The sequence below is a fragment of the Hesperophylax consimilis genome, chromosome 26 (assembly GCF_061612785.1).
Source record: "Hesperophylax consimilis isolate HC1 chromosome 26, BYU_Hcon_1.0, whole genome shotgun sequence".
Lineage (NCBI taxonomy): Eukaryota > Metazoa > Arthropoda > Insecta > Trichoptera > Limnephilidae > Hesperophylax > Hesperophylax consimilis.
In genome coordinates, this window is record NC_142861.1 from 26,328,223 (window position 1) to 26,346,380 (window position 18,158).

Sequence of the window (18,158 nt, forward strand, 5' to 3'; positions counted from 1 at the left end):
TCTAGAACATATTTAGTTATCTAATTCCTTTTACTTTCAAAAAAATGTTAAATTATTTGTGCTAGCCGAGGATTGCCGACATTTGTTTTCATCTTTGTCCTTTTAAATTAATGGCATAATATGTTGTTTATTTATATTTTTTCAACCCTATCCTTTCATTATGAAATTTTTTTTTTCTTCTCTCCTTTTAAAAAAAAGTATTTAATAGTTTACAATGTTACAATATTGTTCTATCAATTTGTGATCTTCGTGTCATTTTTATTATTTTGCAAAATTATTAACCTCAACACAGGCTTATACAATAAAATGGCGGTCCTGAAAAAACCCGGATTAAATGAATAAGAATAGCGTAGGGAATGTGGCCCATCACTCAGCGAGTGGAAATGCAACCTGCAATAGCCATCCTAAGCTAAGGTGTGAGCTACCGTGCTCAGGGCTGAATGGCAATGGAGAATCGTGCCTTGAACGGTGCCTACCAGAAACAAAGTCACATCTCGGCGTATTTGGACCTTATCCCAGTATTTGGGGTTCTGCTGGAGTGGACCTTTTAATTCCCTAGATACTTGTGGGACTATTAAAATATGTGTACTGTAAAACACAAAAAAATATTTCGATGAGTGGTTTTTGGGGCCAGAGGAAATGTAATGGAAAGATGAGGCTACCATGGTGTACTTTTACCTCTTGGGGCCTTTTGGGAACCAAGAAGGAATGGATACGTGCGAATAGTTCACCCCGGTGGACTAGTCCCTTACGAGGACTTTTAGAAACTCGAACAAAAAGAGACCTCTGAGAGATTTGAAAACTTTCTCCAATAATAACCTCCACCTCCAACTAGGGTCCATGAGGAATCGGTGGAGAGGGAAAGACATAAAGGAAAATCCTTCAACTGCTACTACTGAGGGAGATAAGGTGAATTTTATGTCAGAGGACGTTCAAAAATGCGCCATTAAGAAACTTAGTGAATGGAAAAATGAGAAACAGGGGTCCAACCGATACTTTTAGCTTGGAGCACAGGAGACCGGATTGGTAAAACCGAGGACCCTTGGAGGCAACCGGGAGCAGGAAAAGGCTAGTGAAAACCGGGGACAAACAGAGACTAGACAAAAGGCAACTGGGGGCAGGAAAAGCTACTAATGGAAACCGGGAACAACCAGAGACTTGACAAAAATCAGCTGGGGACGAACAGGGACCTCGAAGGTAGTCCAGCCGGGACAATCGAACCCGGGACAGACTGAAATCAAATGAGACCACACTGGGTAACCGCGAGTAACCAGGATTGCCTGGTAAACAGAAGGCTGGGAAGATAGGAAGACAAGGGACTGGAAGCCAAACCCTATGGGCTATCACCGAGAAATGGTCAGAAAAAAGTCTAGAGGAACTCTCCCCTGCCAACTATGTGGAAGCCGCTTACAACAAAATTAGGGTGGTTGTCGTTCATAGGAACAGGAAGGATACGTTTGCAATGAAACAAGAAGCCTTTGTGGGTAAAGGAGCGGGCGATCTGATTTTGGGAATCCTGAAACGACAGTACAGACCCAGATTAGACGGGTGCTTCACTCATAAGGGCGATCTTTTACTGATATCTCTTTTTCAATTTTTCGTTTAAAAATCAAATCTATATTTTATCCAATAATTAAATATTATAATTTGAGGTTTTAACTAAAAAGTTATTTCGAATTGACAAAATAAATAATATATTTAATATTGGTTGAAATTTTTTTAATTTCCTCTACAAATTTTTTAATTTACAAAATGGCAACCAACCCTTATGATTCCATCATGATTATGTAGTTCCACATATCGTGTTCTCTGATTGGCATATCCGGTAAACAAGTCAGTAGTAACGCGTGGAACTTTATTAGTTTCCTGTATAGCCCATGACAACCTTCGTGAAAAATTCACCGCAAACAGGCGATCGTGCAAAACGAGCGTTTGACAAGTACGAGTATAAAAATAAACGAGGAATTTCAAAATAATATTCTAGTGTTTTACGTTCAACAATACGCGTACACATCATATTTGATTAATCTTAAATTAGATCTACAACCAATAATTCATGTTTAAACTTCGTAATACCACATTTCAAACGTATGATTTCAGTTTAGTATTTGAAAGACTTGATTTTACAAATGGCTAAAGTTGCCAATGGTTTTGAATTCACTGTTGATAATAATTACCGAAAAATAAAATATATTTTTGAATAAAAGTGCTGTTCTAAGAAATAAATACCTTTAGTTAAATACTCGATAAAAAGAAGTTTTTTTTAAATATTTTTTTTATAGTTAATACCTCACAAGAGTCCCAACTGCTCCCGTCTGGAGCCAGTGAGACTATGGCATACCCAATTGGGGGATGTTGTGAGGCTGAAGTGGGGAAGGGAAAGAGGAAGGTGGGGAAGTACCTGGCTATTCAGATCTAGTCACTAAACACGGCTAAAGCCATTTGGAGCAACGTTTCAATTCTGAATGGTGGTCTTACACCAGGGCGATACTGGTAGTATCTTCCACTCTGGAACGTGCCGCAAATATACTAAATATTATTTTAATTAATAAATTGTGAAATAACACAAATTAATCAAATAAAATTTATTTGCGCACGCCGGGTTCGAACCCGCGACCTTCGGAATGGCAGGCTGGTACTAAATCAACAGTACCCACCAGTCATTCATTATTTTCTTTGCAAACATTTTGTTCGGTTGATCGAAAGTAGACAGCAAAGCAAGCATGATGGCTGCAGACGTGAATCTGGTCGGCCTTGAAGGGCACGGGTTTTTATTTTTGCGCGAAGGCGGACTTGCCGTATTCGTGTTGCCGGTGTAATTCCGTAATCGATAGAATTCTGAGCTGGGCAGAGAGCCCATTTATGAGCTGGTTTGCCTACATTTTGATGTTCGTCACAAAGTTTGGTTTTTCAGTTTAGAGGAGCGGCTTGTTGCGCGTTTTGAGAAGCGTATTGTAATGGTTGCGCCGGATCATACAGATCGCGAGAGATCCTGACGGACCGAGTGTGGCAGAACTCGTTGCTGGGTGGAGAACTTCTTTGTCATCAGCCTGAGGGCGATGGTTAGAGCTCCCAGGCGAAACTTGGGACGTATAGTCGACGGCTGCTGAGGAGCTCCGTCGAAGTTACTTCCTTGAAACCGTATCGGTCGTGTAAAAAACGGAAAAAATACTCCACTCTTTCTCTCGCTTCGAAAAATTATGTTTTTGTGAAACTCTGCGAGGTATTTATATTATTATTTTTATTTTTTCGTTTCTTCATTATATTGGTGGAATGTTTATGGTATCAATCTTTCATTAATCAAGGAACTGAAATTCTAACAAACTAAACGAAATTGAGATCAGAAGTCTAATAAGGAAAAAAAGTATTTTTTTTACATCTGGCATGCTGCCCACCTTCAACCAATCTGACAAGAGATCCAGAACTTCTTATTTTTCTTTGCACATTCAACATAGGCAGGCCTTCTTTAAAAAAATTAAAATTTTACATAGCGGCATAGCCCATCAAATCTCTGGGTGAAATCTGCTTATCTTTCCCAACCTTCGATTATAATACGATTCCAACAATCATCTGCGAGTCGTGTCACGTTCCCAGCATTGCTCCACGTGAATTTTATGATTGTGATAGTAATACCGATTACCGATCATGTAAGACTTTACTACTCTTTGTGTGTTGGCTATTTTAATCACATCGTTCTCAATTACAGTTAATGTTTTCGCATGGAACAAAAATTACATTTAATTAGTACACATGTTCGAAGGTACTGTCTGTTTCTAGTATTTGCTGAAGTTGGCAAAAAAATTTGATACCCACCTTGCTATAAAGATATTTTATGAAAATAAATAAGCCATTTGAAAAAGCTTTACTCTTCGTCAAAATGATATCGAAATTTAAAAAGTTAGAAAGGAAGCCTCCTTTATTACACCCTTAAATTTGTGGCCTAAGAATTTGCAAAAGTCATAAGATAATAATAAAAAACAAGTTTTATGTGATGTTATAAGCACTTTGTATCAACCTACTAGCCACTGAAAAGATAAACCGACAGAAGTGTAAAATGAGCCTGGATGTGTGTTCGAAATGAGCTCATTTTTTCCTTACTTCTGCTAAAATTGATCAAACGATTTCAAATATAATTTTTTTACTTTGAGGAGATAAATAATATAAGTTTACTATATCTGTGGTCAGTAATCGAAATTTATTGTGTATTGATCAGTTTTAGAGATATCACTTCTAGAATTTATCCGTCCAGTGTTACTGTCAAACAATACTATGTTCTGACGTTCGTGACTCGCACAGACCAAAATAAAATACGGTGTTTGAATAAAGTCATAAAAAAATGTAAAGAAAAGAGTCACGTAAGGCCAGTTCTCGCTATATAGTCCGTTTAATGAGAAGTGGCCGTTTAATAGTCGTAACGGCATTTACTACGGGCGATATATAAAATAAAATACTCTACCTGCGTCAGTACGTACTTATAACAAAACACGCGTTCCGATGTATTAACCCTTCATCAAGTTCTATAAATAAATAGGAAATGTGACAGTTTTCTTTGTGACTTCAAATACGCACGGTTCAAGAATGTTATGAATTTGAACATAATTTATTGTTTTGCTATTTCAACGTGAGCAGTTAATTTATGGGCCATTTTACAAAATATTAACATCTGCTAATTTTATTTTGGTTCATTTATCATATTTCTGTTCAATTTTAATACATTTTTTTATGAAATTTTCCGTTATGTAGGTACCATTACTACTAGCATTATTCCACGTGCTAAAAAACAGTAGAACAACTTCGCGTCTAAAAATATCGCTTTTAATAATTTTCTCATTTCCTCCGAATTCATAAAAGTTGTTACATTGATACCTGCATACATAATGATTAATCAAAATTACAATCTTTTATGTTGTTAACTTTTTTTTATAATTTCTGTTAGCGAATTATTCATTATTTCAAATTTTCAACAAAATACGAATGAGAAAGTCAAAATAAACATGACGATGTCACGTTTCAAAAAACAATATTTACTAATGCACCAAAAAGGCTAACATCTTGAAACGCAAACTGAAATTAAAAGCAAATTTACAGACCGACGAAATGCAAAACGGTCGTGTCAAGACAGGACTTCACTACGCTCTGGCAGTAATCAGTTGAAGTAATCTCACTACAGAAAAAGAAAGAGGATTTTCAATAAAATAGGTTTTTCATGTCAGGATTAAGCAGTTACGTAAAAATACGAAATTTCGAATTTTCGTCGTCGTTGATAACGCGTGTTATTTCGCTGCTTGTCTCTTTAATCTCTTGATACGGCCATAGTGCAAATTTCATCCCCAGGTTCAATATTTTCATGTGGTGAAGAACAAATCGTGTGGTAAAAATATAACATTAATGGTGATTGTATAAGGAGTACAATTATAAATTTGTATTGAATGTTTAAGAAACCAACGAGACTCCAAAAGAAACAAATATCATCATAAAGTAAAGGTTTCTTTTCCTCTATCCTCGTATTCCTTGTGATAATAATAAAATCGGTTGATCTTTTTTTCATTTACACACAGCCCATTTTAAATTCCAATCGGGCATCAAACAATTTCCCTGCCTTGATGATGGTCACTGTAACATTAACCAAAACGTTACCTTAGAAGGAGAACTTAGCACTTTGTATAAGACTTTAATTACCACGTGATGTCATAATTTAATTTCGTTCAATTATCAAGCAACAAGAACACAAATATATGCCCTTTAATTCAACACGATTCTCCGTAATAATTATTTAAATATGACTGGCGTGTCTCTTTCTGACTGAGTTTTGGCACCTTAATTACATAGGTAACAAAGGTAGAACTATGCAAATGAGGAATACCTTAAACTAGCTGATGTAAGCTGGTTCACTGTAACAACAGACTCACTAACCGTCATTTAAAAAATATTAATTTCACATCACGCAAATTTGTACATTATACTTGTAAAGGTATTCAGCTTTGTTTTAATTCAAAATAAGCCAAATACATCCAGAATAGGCAGATTGACGAGATCCTTTATTTATGGTCAGTTGGCAATATTTTCGAGTACGGTCAGAATATGATTCCGAGAGTCGGTAGACAAAAAATGCATTTAGCGCGGCCTCACGGGGTCAGATAAGCTGTCGATATACTAAACTTTTTGGATAATGCCATTCTCCAAAATAACTGGATTATTAATGAATGTGGGTGAAATAAATTAGCTCTCAAATAAATCGTATAAACGATCCACGAAATAATTCCTCCAATACGCGATCAATTGATTCAGTTCCAGATTCTAGAAACAAAAAATGTAAGTTATGACTCTTGACCTCATGAACAAAATCTCTTTTCGTGTCGAAAAGTACAGGTGGATTGCCAATGTATAAGTGACGGAGAAAACTTACTGTTAATTATTCGTTTTCCTGTTAAAGACGGGACTACAGTCCTTTAACGAATGAATTGACAGGTTTCATAACAAGCTATCAGTAAAGCACGAATATTTTATGGGATGTCGGAACACGTGTTAAAAATTAAAATATTTTCAGCATATTTATTAGTGCAAGGCCACATGCGTAAACACGTGTTCAGATTTATTCTGGATGACTCATATTTTCTTATGAAATATTTAACAGTATTTTGATAAATCATCCGTACTAATTTTTCTCTGTGTATTATTTCTATTGGAAATCGTTAATTTATTAATATTTTTAACTTTTACGTAGCCGTCTGACGTTTAGGAATGTAAATACATAAAGAGCCAGCGTATATCGAATTCTGATTTATTTCGTTATCAACGTCGGTCTGGATATCTACAAATCGACCGTGCTCGGTAAATCAGAGTAAAATCGTTGGCCTATAAATCCGATATTATAAAGTAATCAATCACTGTGCTATACCACCAGGTCAGCATTCAGAATCGAAACATTATTTGAAATGGCTTTAAAATCGTGTTTGGCTAGAAAGAGAATGGTGTGGAAACACCTGGCTATAAGCTACAGCTATAATTAAACTACAGATCTCATCGCAATAAATGACCATTTCAAGCAAAATTTCCGCTTTGAATGGTGTTCTTTCAAAAGTAGGCAATATATTGTTTTAATGCATGCATTGTGAAATAATACAAATAATTCAAAGATTTTTTTTTGCTCACGCCGGGATTTGAGCGCGCGCCCTCTGGATTGTTGCCAAGCATCGTAACCACTCAACTACGACGGTTTTTTTTTTTTGTAACTAATGTACGGTATTCACATACAAAGGAAAAACTATCATTTTCGCTTGAGCAATGATGGCAGTTACCCATTTCAGAACATATTACCAACGACGGCAGAGTTCAAAAACGACGTTTTGTTCCACCTTAACTTCCTGGGTTCAATTCTATATCACTGCACACGCAACAATTTCAACTTTCTCATAGAGAGGATTCGAAAATTGTCGAGATTTTTGTAGCTTTAGAAAATATTGTTTTTCTTAAAAAAAAGATATGTTGGCTCATTTTTCGTTCTTTGTTAGTGTTAAACCTTTTATAATATAATGCTAACAATGAAATCCTTAATATCACAAATAGCAGTTTATTCTAGTTGTAGTTATAATACACAATGAAACGTTGTGTCCTCGCCAAAAACTCAAGAATTAATCATTCCACATCCATTAATTAAAACTATTATCAAAATCGTTTAAGAACGAGTATTATTTACTAAAATGATTAATTAACAGCACGGCAGGTATTGAACATGCATGGCGGTCTTTTGAAGGTTTTGGGGGTTGGCTAGGCTGTGTTTATCCGGCGTCACGTGGTCCTTAGTCCAGCTCCACCCTTGGTCTCCCACCACCTCCGCCCACAGCACCCACGACTAAATGACTAAACAAATAAACATTAGTTTGGGTTAGCACCCTTTATTTGCAGGGTGATTGATCACAATTAAAGCGACGCCTTTAGGGGTAGATTTATGAAGGTTCCATACATATTTGATTGGGTGATTTAGCACAATCCTTTATAAAATAAATTTAACTCCTTCGATTTATGCATTTCAATTAAACTGTCAGATATCTAAACCTTTGATATATTTTATTTGATTTGGCATCCTCGACTTCTACCATTCACTACTGTATACCACATTGTTATAAAACTACATTATGCCTACTTTTATTGGACTGCGTACCTCATTACAGTGCGGAGATAGTGCATTAAATCTTTCTCAGGCGTACCCGATTTTTTCTACCATTTATCCACTCTCTAAACACTCCTGACACTAATAAAAACAAACATTCAGTGAGATTGGTCCAGTAGTTTTTTTTATCTATATGGGACAAACAAACAAACAAACAAACAAACAAACAAACATTCATTTTTATATATATAGATATTGGAAAACCAAATGTTTGTTAAACTAAATTTTGTTTATTCAAAGACGTTATCAATATATCTTATAAATGTTTGATGATTTCCGTTTTATGTAAAAGTTCTTATTAACCACCATTTTTCAATAATTGTTTTGTTGTTAAAATGATCTTAAAATCCGGTTGGAAAATGTTTCAGTTCTTTACGTACTTTCAAAAGTTTCAGATTCAAAAGTTTCAATTTTGTAAGTACGAATGAAAGATGTAGTATGAAGAAACCGAAAACTACCTAGGTGTACATTTTCTAATGATGCGTAATACATACCAGCAATTTGCTGAATTTTTTGCTCTTCTTGGTTTGAGGAGGATTTGATTTTATTAAGATGGAGATATAGAAAGTTAGGAAATTTCTTTTTGGCTTTTGAGATCTGGACACCAAACCACGGCTAAAGTCTTTTCTTGCAAAATATATTCATTCGAATGGTGGTCTTTCAACACGGCGATACTGAGAGTATCCACCGTTCTGCATTATTTTTTCAAACTATGCACCTTAAGCAATATTTTTCACGGGTAACAATCTCTTTGTGGTTATATCAACATAATAATTTTATAAATATTATTACCAAAACTCAGACTTTTTCCATACAAAAACACATAACTATCAAATATCCTTATAGTGAGGTACGAAGTTTAAATTACCAAGAACGAGTGTGGCAACGTTGCATATTTATGACTGGCCCATATACATGAAAATCGCATGTAAACAATAACATCAGACCGAAAGTTTGGCGTTTACAATGTGCTACAAAATCTTTCGTTTTAAACCAATTTTAAAAAAAGAACCACTAAAATAACAAAATGTTCGTACACTTTTTATTCCCGGGCGCTTCCATTTCCATCGTGTAGCCCGTAAACATAATGAATCTACTCGTTCTTCATGGGTAAAGCCAGGCATTGTCACAATTGTTAAATAACAAAATTACGCATAGTACAGCACCGTAATAAAATAGATATAGACTTTTTTTTTTTTTTAATTTGCCGGTAACCCGGGCGTTTATTGACATCAATATTTGTTTAAAAATTATGTGCGCTACCCGACTCACTAGACAATATCTGTTCTGAGCTGGGTAGCAGTATATATATTACATATTACATTACATATATCAATAATAATAAAAGTGAATAAAAATACAAAGTATATAAATAAAATACAAAATACAGGAAAAAGGAACGTAATTAAAAAATAAAAGATTACCTAGATAAAATAATCTAAATATAAATTATTACATACATATGTAACAGTAATTGAACATTTTTTTTGTTATTCGTTTTTGGGGTATTATGCCGTGTTGCGCTAACTCCTTCTTTAGCCAACGTTTCGGACAGCATTGCAGTGTCCATCATCAGGGCAGATGTGTTATTTGAGGTTGTGTTAAAATATGAGCTTATGTATGAGGTTGTGATACCGTGTTGCCAGCTCCAACCCTCTGAGCTAACATTAACACCCTGACAAATCGACAATTGCCGAGCATTTGATTGACACCGGGCATTACTTTGGATTTGTTCCTGAAATCCTGGGGAGACCGAAAACTTATAGAGCACGGCTGATTACGGAGGCCATTGAAATTCATAAAAATCCCGTAAACATTAATAGAGACGATGGAGCTAAGCTTAATAGTTCTTGATATCCGGTAATTGACGGATACAACAGAGCTAAACGAAGAAAACCACTTTGAATAAAAATTGATACGTTAATGTTAGCTCAGAGGGTTGGAGCTGGCAACACGGTATCACAACCTCATACATAAGCTCACATTTTAACACAACCTCAAATAACACATCTGCCCTGATGATGGACACTGCAATGCTGTCCGAAACGTTGGCTAAAGAAGGAGTTAGCGCAACACGGCATAATACTCCAAAAACAAATAACAAAAATACTTTTGGCCTTGAAAATCTTAAATAATATTTTTCTTTTTTTTTTAGTGTGAATCAAATAATTGAACATTTTTTGGTGTGAAAGTTCTTATTTTATTTTTATTTTTAATATGTCATATAAAAATTAGCATGGAAGGTTTGCAAGTAACTTTGCAAGTTAATGCAATTTCTTTTTTTGTTCATTAGCCACGTATTAAAGTATTTATATGTACATTTTCTGTTGATTTGAGTTGTATGTTGTGTTTCTTTTAAGAAAATATTGAATATGGAAGGTGCGAGGTAGATTCATGTTTTTTAGCAAGAGTGGATTTAATTTTTGGCACTTGTAAATGATTGTTAGATTTAGCTCTAGTGTTCTGGGAGTGAGATATGTGTGAAGGTGACGATTTTATGCAATTTGTATGGATAATTTTTTTTATGAATAGCTTCCTGATATCAAGTATTTTATTTTTAATTAAAAGATTTTCAGTGGGATAAAGATATGGTTTTTTTAACATAGTTCTAATAAGTGCTTTATGAGCTGTATTAAGTAGCTTGATGTATGTGTCTGCGGCACCACCCCATGCCGATATACCATAAATTAAAATGCTTTGACAAAGGGAAAAGTAGACATTTTTTAGTAGTTTAAGTGACATAATGTTTCTAATCGTTTTAAAAATGTATATTTGTTTCCGGATTCTCATTGCAAATAAAATTATGTGAAGTTCCCATTTTAGTTTGCAATCCACTGTTAAACCAAGATACTTAATATTATCCGAATGTTCAATTTTTTTGCAGTCGCAGTTTTTGGTTTGTGATGTAGTACATGGATACAGGTGTAAAAGCGGGACGGTTTTTGGTTGCCCGATATTTGTTTTACTGATTTGTTTTACTGAATGTCAGAAATTTGGTTTTCGAGGTGTGTAGGGTGAGAAGATTTTTGTCGAGCCTTTTTTTATCTCCCTCATACCAAATTCGGCGCTCTTAAATGCCTTTTCCCAAGATTGCTCTTTAAAAACAAGTACAGTATCATCTGCGAAGCTGATCACATTATAGCAGAGTGTTGGAATTTTAATATCAGTGAGACCATTAATATAGATAAGAAAAAGAATAGGGCCTAAGACACTACCCTGAGGCACTCCGTACTTTATTTCTGCTGTGTCACTCAAGCATTTATTAAGTTCAACTATTTGTTTCCTATTTTCTGTATAACTGATGAACCATTTGAGCGGTTTTCCATTGATGCCAATATTTTTAAGTTTTTCGTATAGCATATCATGAGAGATGGTGTCAAAGGCTTCAGCCATATATAGAAAAACTCCAATTACTTTAGATCCCTTATCTACATGTTTTACAATGAAGTTGGTTAATTCAGAAATTGCCTGTTCTGTGCCCATTTTTGCCCGAAAACTAGACTAGACTAGATATAAAATTTTAAATTTTATAACTAAATAAAAAAATACTTTTACTTAATAATTTTAACTTTTAGGTTAGTTTACAACTTAATAAACACAATATAAAAAGGAATTCTTTGAAAAAAACAGGCACTAAATGAAGATTATCTTATAAGTCTTAAAAAATAGTTCTTTATTCATTAATTTTACTTATATTCACTAATACTTTACGAATTAATAAAATAAAAGTTATTAACACAACCCAAGGAATTCAAGTTCCATACTGACTGACGTAGATATGACAAAAATGCAAAATAATAATACCGGCCGCACACGGCAGACCAATTTTACCTTTTTACCTGAAAATTACCACCAAAAGTTGAAATTTTTATGTTGTTGTATCAGTAGAACCATCTCCTAAAGTTAGTGCGCTTTACCCCCAGACACTCTGTATATACTCAACAAAGTTGTGACAAAAATAATTCTAAAAAAAATTTTTAGAATATATTATTATTAACCCCTATGAGATGGATGAAATTTAGTGAATTTTTCAAATCCAAATATAATATTGAAAATGTTAATAGAAATACTAAACACACTTCTACAATGTCAATGTTTTTTGTTTAGAATTTTCATTGGCAGTAACAAAATAAATGCCACAGACATAGGAATTAATAGACGAGAAGATAATGGCGAGGGGTAAAATCAACTGTTGAAGAACGAAGGGGGTGAAGCTGACTGTGATTCGTCAATAAATCAATCTGACAGTAAATAGGCATCTCGCATTATAATATCACCATTTACTTCTTAAAAGTAAAATCTGCTTTTGAATGAATAGACATTTTTACATGGGAGCGCAAATTACTCGCCACGTTATGAACTAATTTGTGAAGTCCAAATTCGGCCAAGTAAATTTCTTCTGTTTGCAGAGTCGTAGTTAGTTTCAGAGTATTTAGTTAAGACACTTTTACAAATGTTTCATTATTTACTTACCCCAGTAAACAACGATGAGCACACTTGAGAATCGCTACATTGTGATGTGATAGTATATGTTTCTAAAACTGATCCATATAATACGGTGTGAATAAGCTTAAAATAGAGTAAAATAATGCTTACTTATGGAATGTAATACGATAATTGGGTTTATTCTCTTTTTCACATCTATTTTTACAAGTTTTCATATCACAAGTCAACATTTTGCCGTGTTATTTCGTAAAATGATCCGATGATGCCTCGACCATAGTTCGCACAAGAATGATGACGTCACGTTTTCAAATTTCACTTGAGGCCATACGCGAGCCCAGCCGGCTCCAATGGAACCGGTATGGGGAGTGGGGATAATACGCTTTTAATCACTTAGGGCAGGTCTACTAATATTCATATGTCTATGATAAATGCGAACATTTAAAACATAGCTTTACACACCACACACTGCAGTGCACCTCAAGGTAGTCATAATTTCAATCGACTGCAAATGTAGCCAGTCGCACTATAGGGGTTAATTATTTATCTCACTTTGTTCACAGTCTAAAAGAAGCAATCTTTAAAAAACACTTACATTTATTTTATAATAATATCACGCATTCAGAAGTTGACGAATGTTTGAAGTTTTCTCTTTAAAATAAAGTCATTATTACTCGCTTGAATAGGAAAACTGACATCATAAAAACGGAACATTTTTTTAATCTCGAAACTTTTTTGACTTTGTTTAGCATTCTCAATTGTGACACGGTTTACTCGGAAAGTTCTTCCCGTCTTCGGTCGAATGGAATAAAAAGTAAGCACACCTAAAGAAAACTTTTCCAATTACTTCGACTCGGAGTTCGTTAGTTGAATATTATTTTCAAAATCGGCAGCACTTTCGGCCATTCTAATGCAGCATTCTCTGACCTTCTACCAACTGAAGAAAAAACGTTCTCATTATCGTAATGGAAAATATTAAACGAACTGATTTTAAAAATATAGGATGATATTTTTCTAGAAAGTGACCAACGAATTTTGAACTTAACCTTCTAGATATGTTTTTATCAAGATTTTTTTTGATCTGATTTATAGCGTAAAAATGCGAATGCGAATGCGTAAATAAGATGTTATCTTAATTTTTTTATTGAAAACCTTTATAACTGTTTTCATTTGTTTATTTATCTACAACGAGCGTCTTCAGACTGGTGCAATATTTAAACTAGATATTTATTTATTTATTTTTTCATGTTCTCCATAAAACGGTTATACACCAATATATCATGGAGAAGATTACAAATTAAAAAGTTTTCAGAGGCGGTTTTACTATTTTGTGACACGTGTTAAAATATAGTTACTGAATTGTCTGTAGGTGACATTGAAAATGTCGATGGCTAATGCAGAATCTTTAAGCAGTTGAGTCGTTCTGTTTACTGGCGCGTTCTGATAGGCAGAAGTCCTCACTTTCGGAGCATATAAGAGTGCATGGGATCTCCCTCAAGTATAATTGTTAGGGACATAAAAGATAACCTCTTTCAACATAGGCGGATTGTGTATTGTACCAGAGATTAACTTAAAAAAGTGTTTGCCTAAAAATATTTTTCTGCGGGATTCTAATGTATTGAAATCGAGCATTCCTGTAAAGAACAAGGATGGATACAGGAATGGATAGTATGTATATTCCCTCATATACAGGTAACGCATAAAATTTATGGGGTTATAAAATTCATTTCGGGAATGAGTGCCTCTGTGTCTTTATAGAGTGTCCGGGGGTAAAGCGTGCTAACTTCGGGTGGTAATTACATGATAGTATAGGTAAAAACTATAAAAAAACATTTTTTAATTAAAAAGTTTTAAGGTTAAAAATTAGAATTGTTTGAATGGGAATATAATTATTTTTGTATTGGAGAAAAATTGAATTTTATTTATCCGTTTACTTCAACCGTCATGTAGCATCACCTCCTGAAGTTAGCGCACTTTATCCCCTGGACACCCTGTATTTTATGACATATTTTGCCTTATTTACGACATAAAGGCTTTCATTATATTTGAAAATACCTTCCTGTGGGTTGATTATCTTCTGGGAGAAGAATAACATTTTGTTGAGTTAACCGAATCTATCAGGGTTTTGTTGGTTTTAATGTAATGCCTACTATTGTCAGCATTTTTTTAACAGTTGGTTATTTCTGTTTTTTTTCTCTATGATCTCCGTCTTTATTTTATCCTATAGTTACACGGTACAAGTATACGGTAATCGGGTATATTATTGATTTAAGATTTTCACGGCAAAAAGTATTTTTGTTATTTGTTTTTGGGGTGTTATGCCGTGTTTCGCTAACTCCTTCTTTAGCCAACGTTTTGGACAGCATTTCAGTGTCCATCATCAGGGCAGATGTGTTATTTGAATAACAATAACACATCTGTCCTGATGATGGACACTGCAATGCTGTCCGAAACGTTGGCTAAAGAAGGAGTTAGCGAAACACGGCATAACACCAAAAAAACAAATAACAAAAAAGGGTATATTATTATTTGATTGATAAAACATTTTTTATAGTATTATTGTAATATCCTATTGTAGCCCACCCTCCTGTTAAATAATAATTTTATTTTCGTAAATGTTTTGATTATGTTTGGTTGTAATTTCAATACCACCCACAAGATGTCGGTGTAGTGTGTAGATTTAAGTTATTATTATGCAGTTTATAGTTATATATAGTTTTAAGATATTTCTGTAGGTCGCGATATTTACGTCAAATGACAAAGACAACATGTTGGCTATACCCGAAACCCAATCCCATAAACCGGAGCACCCCTGCTTAGTCACCAAACGTAGCGAACCCTTGGGGAGTCCTTTAACAGAGATGTTGGGTATCCAATAAAAGATTTCCGGGGCGGCGGTACCCATACCCACCTCCCAAATTAAGAATTTACTAATAAATTATAAAGATACTGTTAGATAATAGGTTTCTACGGAATCGAACCGCGTAAGGAAATGAAATATACAATGTTTAAGATTACTTGGCTAGCTCCAGCAGGTTTCATGTCTTGAGTTCTTTTGTATGAAGAGAGAACAGCCGCCTCCTATAAGTAGATAGAACAAAGGGGTTTCATGGAAATAAAACAATCTTATTATAGCACTACAACATGCCTTCAAGAAGACCTATATTACGGCACTTGAATCTACGCGTAGAAAAAGCTTAAATCTCTTGGTGGACGGTAAAAATAATGAAAAATGATGTTCAATTTATGGGAAGAGAGCAGATACAGAAATAAATAGAATAAAACTGGAACGATACTGCAGAGCGATGATTTTGTAGACGTCCATTGTGGCAGCAGCGGCAAATACTGATTTGAAATATACTAGTAATTAATTTTTTGGTAACAAACACTGTTTTGCAAAGCAAATCTCAAATTCCAAGCGGAGAAGCGAAACAACCTGTCTTCATGATAGCTAAAAATTAAGAGAGGCTCTGCTCCTCGTCCGAGATGGGGCCTGGGCCTCGCCCTACCTCCCCCGATAATGGTTAACGCCCCCAGGGGGTTACCATATGAAAATATTTTTTTTTTTTAAAAGAAAGACACACATTCCCGGGTTACGAATAACCTGCCAATATTTGAAAATTTCCCACTACCACCTACCACCACAGTAAGCGAAAAAGGAGGCTTGTGTTGTGATGGAGAACTTAGCCAGCCAAAGAATTGAACACACTACGCCTGGGTGAGACCCAAGCGCGATGTCAACTCGGCAACCGACCGGTCGCAAAAGATCGAATCGAACGCCACTGACCGGTTGAATATACAAAGTACTTGCTTTTAAGAAAATATTGCTGGGTCGAATGCTTTAATTTAGGTAAGAAAGTTCATTTCATAACAATACATTTAAGGGACAAGTGCAACAGATCTCTGTTGTTTACTCATAACTGAGCCTGTGTTAGGAATTCAATGCCGAGTCGTCGAAATGTTTGCCCGCATCCGGCCAAAAGCAGTAAAATCTCCAACAGTATCACTCGCGGGATTGCTTACAGAAATAACCTTTATTTGTGAATTTGGTAACTACCTGAAAACACACGACAGATACTCGGACCAAATTTGTTGGTGCATCCCAAATATTCATTGTACTTTTCGACCGTTGATATAGACAGATAAATCAAAACCTGTCCGTACAAAAACGACCCTCAATTTTACTAATAGACTTTTTTGACTACTAAAATTTTCAATCTTACAGAGATAAAACGAGCGAACATGTATAAGGTTTATAGTCATAAGATAAAGAATTATAAAAGCCAAATCTACTCAAAATGAATACAGAACTAAGCAAGAACCAAAAGTCTGTGCTTTCTTACCTTGTGTTCACAATGCACAGAATTGACAAGATACTGAGAAAAGACAACATTAAGACGTTTGATATAATGATGTCCGAAACGTTGGCTAAAGAAGGAGGAACTAAAGGTCCATTTAAATACAAGCCCACTTGTGAAAATTTGCATTCTTATTTCAACTTCAACGACAAATCACCCTCAAATAGCACAAACAACTTATGAATGTTGAGGTAAAATCAGCTGAAATAAATGAATGCATTTGTATTATTGGCATTTTGGGTTCTAGTTTGAAAAATATTTTGTTGTTTTCTGATAATTATCTCTTAAGTTATGGCTCACAAAGAAAGGAGTTAAAAAAAATCATATCACTTAATTCAAATACGACAATGCGACAGTAAACATGTCGCTTCTAAATAGGTACCTACCATGACTAACCTGTAGTATATAGTATAAAACCATAACACGGGCATGTGCCTAGCATGGTGGTCGAAAAATCCTCAATGCATGTAACAAACAATTCAATGAATAAAGAAACTTAAAAAAATAATATATTACTTAATTCAACTATGACAATGTGACAGTAAACATGTCGCTTCTAGAAAGGTACCTACCACGATTAACCTCCATTTAAAAATCATATCACGTTATTCAAAGATGACAATGTGACAGTAAATATGACGCTTCTGGATAAGTACCTACCATGACTAACCTGCATTCAAAATTCATATCACTTAATTCAAAGATGACAATGTAACATGACAGTAAACATGTCGCTTGAACAATGCATTTTAATATTTCGATTTGTATTTATATTTTCTTCAACATATATTTTTATCATTCATTTTAATCTTTACTTTTATTTCTATTATGGTTGATGTAATAGTATGTATTTTTCCACAAAACGTTATTTTTCTTTTTGTTTTATGACTTGTTTCTAGAAAATTCATAGTCCTTACATTATGATCAAAATCTAAATCATGCACGGCTACCATTGCGGGCATGATCCTAGAATGATAGTTGAGAAAATCACAAATGTTTTAATTTCAATGATTTATAAATTAATATAAAAGTAATAAAAAAACACAATGCTTCTAATTTTTTTTAATATTTTGGGAATAACCTAGACACGTTATTTCCATTTATAACTCAAAATAAACTAAATATAAAATTTAAAAAATATATATATATATTATTTGGTGGGTCCCATGTAGATAATTATATTCCAA